At 50.1% G+C, this 5,228-nt stretch overlaps 1 long non-coding RNA gene across 1 annotated transcript; it reads left to right on the top strand.

Annotated features, from left to right (window-relative positions):
• LOC144334991 (uncharacterized) lies at positions 1–4,647 on the top strand. Its single transcript, XR_013405336.1, has 2 exons — positions 1–139; positions 3,008–4,647. It is a non-coding gene; the product is annotated as an uncharacterized LOC144334991 (long non-coding RNA).
• The last annotated feature ends 581 nt before the right edge of the window (positions 4,648–5,228 follow it).

Raw genomic sequence — 5,228 nt, forward strand, 5'->3', positions numbered from 1 at the left:
GGAGTAGCTGGGACTACAGGCGCCCGCCACCTCGCCCGGCTAGTTTTTTGCATTTCTTAGTAGAGACGGGGTTTCACCATGTTAGCCAGGATGATCTCAATCTCCTGACCTCGTGATCCGCCCGTCTCGGCCTCCCAAAGTGCTGGGATTACAGGCTTGAGCCACCGCGCCGGCCTTTTCTTTCATTTTGAGACGGGAGTTTTGCTCTTGTTCCCCAGGCTGGAGTGCAATGGCGCGGTCTTGGCTCACTGCAACCTCCGTCTCCCGGGTTCAAGTGATTCTCCTGTCTCAGCCTCCTGAGTAGCTGAGATTACAGGCCTGCGCCACCATGCCCGGCTAATTTTGTATTTTTAGTAGAGACGGAGTTTCTCCATGTTGGGCAGGCTGGTCTCGAACTCCCGAACTCAGGTGATCTGCTCGCCTCAGCCTTCCAAAGTGCTGTGATTACAGGTGTGAGCCACTGTGCCTGGTGCCAGTTTTGTACCTACTCATTCTGTCAATTATTGCGTTTCATCAGAAATTAAAAATTAGGAACACAAAAAGATGAAAAGGCTCACAATGGGAGATGATATTTGTAAAACATACAGTATAATAAAGGACTCATGGCTGGGCGCGGTGGCTCACGCCTGTAATCCCAGCACTTTGGGAGGCCGAGACGGGTGGATCATGAGGTCACGAGTTCAAGACCAGCCTGGCCAACATGGTGAAAGCCTGTCTCTACTAAAAATATAAAAATTAGCCAGGCGTGGTGGCACATGCCTGTAATCCCATCTACTTGGGAGGCTGAGAGAGGAGAATCATTTGAGCCTGGGAAATGGAGATTGCAGTGAGCCGAGCTGTTGCCACTGCACTCCAGCCTAGATGACAGAGCAAGACTCCATCTCAAAAAATAATAATTAAATAAATAAAATGGCATAACTATTTTGAAGGTTCATTTGTTTTTGCATAAAGATGTCTAGTGTTCCGGCACCAGTTGCTGAAAAGACTGTCTTCACAGAATTGCCCTTGCACCTCCATCTGAAATCAATTGGCCATAAATCTGTGTAGGTCTGTTTCTAAACTGTGTGTTCCGTTCCCCCGAACGTTCTGCCAGTGCCACACCATCTTGATCACTGCAGCTCTGTAGTAAGTGTTGACGTCAGGTAGCATGAGTCTTCCAACTTTGTTCTTTTTGAAATTGTTTTACTTCACATTTACTACATATAGTCACTACTTGATCAGGATTCTTTGCTTTTAAAAAATATAGCTCTTCTGGTTTTTAGGACGGCTTGATTTTTTTTGGTCTAGTCGTTACTTACTGTTCATATCCTTAAATAATACCTTTAGTCCCCTCAGTTTTTAAATGAGATCTAATAGTTCCCTACTATGAAATAATTTGTAAACATTTCCCCTCTCTTCAAGTGATTCGACTGCCTCGGCCTCCCAAGTAGCTGGGATTACAGGCACCTGCTGCCACGCCCGGCTAATTTTGTATTTTTAATAGAGATGGGGTTTCTCCATGTTGGTTAGGCTGGTCTTGAACTCCCGACCTCAGGTGATCCACCCGCTTTGGCCTCCTAGAGTGTGGGATTACAGGTGTGAGCCACAATGCCTGGCCTTGTCTCATACTGCTATAGCTGCCACTGTAAAATGTTTTTTTTACATGTTCTGTTACCTTTATGTATCAGTTTGCTAGGGCTGCAGTAACAAAGCACTGCAGGGCAGCTTAGGTGAGAGGAATTCATTGTTCACAGCTCTGGAGGGCAGGGGTCCAGTCCAGGCATCAGCAGGGTTGGTTTCTTCTGAGGTCCCTGAGTGAAGGCAACTGTTACCGGGTGCTGTCCTTGGCCTGCAAACAGCACCTTCTCATCTTCCCTCTGTGCCTGTCTGTCTGTGGGTCCTGATTGCCTCTTCTTATAAGGACACCAGTCACATTGGATTAGAGCCCACCCCAGTGACCTCATCTTTACTAATAACATTTGCGATGACCCTATTTCCAAATAAGGTCACATTCTGAGGTGCTTGGGGTTAAGACATCAGTGTGTGGATTTGGCAGGGGACACACTGTACTTACCCATCACAACTTGCTGCTGTTGTTGTTTTGGTCCCTGTCCTCTAGTTGAATATGTGAATGCTCACTCCCCGTTCCTCTTACTATCTGTGATCATCTCTTGGTTAACTAAAATTCATCCTCTAGTACAGCGGTACTTTTGACCAACCTTTTTTGCCCCAGTGACTGGTTTCTTGGAAGACAATTTTTCCATGGACAGTAGGGGCGGTGCGAGGGATGGTTTGGGGATGCAACTGTGCCACCTCAGATCATCAGGCATTAGATTTTCATTAGGAGTATGCAACCTAGATCCCTCGCATGCATGGTTCACAGTAGGGTTTGCACTCCTATGAGAATCTAATGCTGCTGCTGATCTGAAAGGAGGTGGAGCTCAGGTGGTAATGCTCTGCTTTGATTCCTTTGTTTTAGCAAAGTTATCTGGACTTCTACCTTGGAGTCTGTCCTGTCTCAGCTCTGCCCTGCCAGCCAGGGACCTGCCACTGCCTCCCCCACCACTGCCTCCCCTGCTGCTGCCTCTCCTGCCTGCTTGCTCTGCTGCTGTTTGGCCTCTTCATGTCCCTGTTTCTTCCTTGCTGCACTTTCTGCAGCATCTCTAGACTTATGTCCGTGGCCTTTGCTTCCAGTCCTTCCTGAGTTCCACAAGCACCTGTCCACCTGTCCTCTCTGGGGCTGCAGAGTCCCCCATGGCCATTGCCACTGCACCTGCTCCCCTGGCCGCTCCCCCAGCCACATCCTGGGGCTGCCTGCTGGCTCACCACTTTCACTCTGCTTTGTGGCAATGGTTTTCTCTGCGTTTTCTTCATCTGCAGGGAAGTCTTGCTGTTCCTTTTTTGTTTGTTTGCTTTTGAGACAAGGTCTTGCTTTGTTGCCCGGGCTGGAGTGCAGTGACATGATCACAACTCTCTGTAGCCTTGACCTCCTGGGCTCAAGCAATCCTCCCGCCTCAGCCTCCCAAAGTGCTGGGATTCAGGAGTGAGCACTGCGCTGGCCACCCGCTCCTTTCAAGTTTCTTTTTTCTCTTCTGGTGTCTTTGGGTGGATATTGTTACTCGTATTTGGATGAATTGGGTTTCCTGGATTGGGAGGGTGGGGCAGGCAGAGCCCAGAGTATAACTGTTCTGGTTTTGAGCCCACCCCTCTCCTGATGTGCAGTAGCCTCTAGTACAGGCCGCCTCTGTGGCAGGGCAGGCTGAGTCCCGGAGCCCAGTAGGGTCAGGAGCACCTGCACCGTCATCCACATGGTCTCCCCTCGTCTGGAAGTGGAGTGTCCACCCAGCACCCATGCCCCACTTCCATGTGCGTTTCCACAGCTCCGCTCCCTGCTGGTGCTCAGCCCCTTCCCAGCAGTCCAACTTGGGGTGGGGCCTTCTCCCTTTGGGGTGCGACCCTGAGGGTTTCCTGTTCCGACCTCCTGCTGGCTTTCTCCACATTCCCGCTGCCTCCCTGACACCTGTTCACCCTCGGAACTCCATGCATGGTCTGCTTGTCTTTAAAATACAGTAATTATTTTTCAGACACAGGGTCTCCCTACATTGCCAGGGTGGAGTGCAGTGGCTATTCACAGTTGCAATTATACTGCACAACGGCCACGAACTCCTGGCCTCAAGCGATCCTCCCACCTCAGCCTCCCAAGTAGCTGAGACTACAAGTGCATGCTATTAAGCCTGGCTTAAAAAACAATGTATTTATTGAAAATGTGAGGTTCAGTAAGGCCACCAGATCAGGAGATAATTGCCATTGAAAAGATAGTTTGCTACAGTTTCCAGGAGAAAGGGTACCCCATGCCACACAGGGCCGCACGGGGAAGTGCTGGAGTCTGTCAGGAGGCAGGAGAGGGCAGAACTGTGGGTGAGAGCCTGTAGTGTGGTTTCCGTGGGAAGGAGTGGGCAAGGCAGTAGGGAGGCTTAGGCTTGGCTCATTTGAATGATTTCAGCGCGCTCTGGGGTGGAACACCTGCCTGCTCAGTGAGCTCCACAAGGAATGCCCCGCATCGCTGCAGTAACTCCCGTAGACGCCGTGTGAGGGCTGCGTGCAGGCTGCTGTGGCCCTTCTGCAGCTCAGTGTGGATGGCTTCTCCAGGGTCAGCCAGAAGCAGTGGGGTCAGAGCGAAAACCAGGGCTTCCTGGCTGTGAGGCATGTGCCTCCAGCTCACTGAGCTGCCCTGCTTACCCCACAGGAAGTGGGAAGAGGTCAGGGAGGGCTTACTGCGGAAGGTGACCATCGACCTTGACCCCGAACGATGGGAAAATTAGGATGGCAGAAAAGGGCATTCAAGAAAGGAAGAATTGGTCGGGCACGGTGGCTCATGCCTATAATCCCAGAACTTTGGGAGGCTGAGGCAGGCAGATCACCTGAGGACGGCAGTTCGAGACCAGCCTGGCCAACATGATGAAACCCTGTCTCTACCAAAAATATTTTAAAAAATAGCTGGGTGTGGTGGCGGGCGCATTTAATCCCAGCTTCTCAGGAGGCTGAGGCAGGAGAATCGCTTGAACCAGGGAGGCGGAAGTTGCAGTCAGCTGAGATCCCGCCATTGCACTCCAGCCTGGGCAACAAGAGTGAACCTCCATCTCAAAAAAAAAAAAAAAGATACAAAAATTAGCCGGGCATGGTGGTACGTGCCTGTAGTCCCAGCTACTTAGGAGACTGAGGCAGGAGAATCGTTTGAACCAGGAGGGGGAGATTGCAGTGAGCCAAGATCACACCACTGCACTCTAGCCTGGGTGATAGAGTGAGACTCCATCTAAAAAAAAAAAAAAAAAGGAAGAATGTTATATACGATTGTTATATGATATATAATATATACATATTATATATACTATATATATAGCTAGAGAGATGATATATAGATATAGATCTATAAAGAGATGGGATCTTACTGTGTTGGCTAGGTTGGTCTTGAACTCCTGGCCTCAAGCAATTCTGCCGTCTCAGCCTCCCGAAGTGCTGGGATTACAGGTGTGAGCCACTGCTCCTGGCCAAGACAGGAAGATTTTTTTTTTTTTTTCTCTAACAAAGAAGGGAAGATCCTGACACGTGGGGAGTTTCCCCAGGGACAGAGTTCCTGTGAGGACAACCGGTCTGTGCAGAGCCTTGACTCTCAGGCCAAGGACTGACATGTCCCTAGAGCAGAAGAACTGTGTCTGAGTCCCCAGTGAGGGTCGTGAAGCACAGGGCAG

Source organism: Macaca mulatta, chromosome 15 (assembly GCF_049350105.2).
Source record: "Macaca mulatta isolate MMU2019108-1 chromosome 15, T2T-MMU8v2.0, whole genome shotgun sequence".
Lineage (NCBI taxonomy): Eukaryota > Metazoa > Chordata > Mammalia > Primates > Cercopithecidae > Macaca > Macaca mulatta.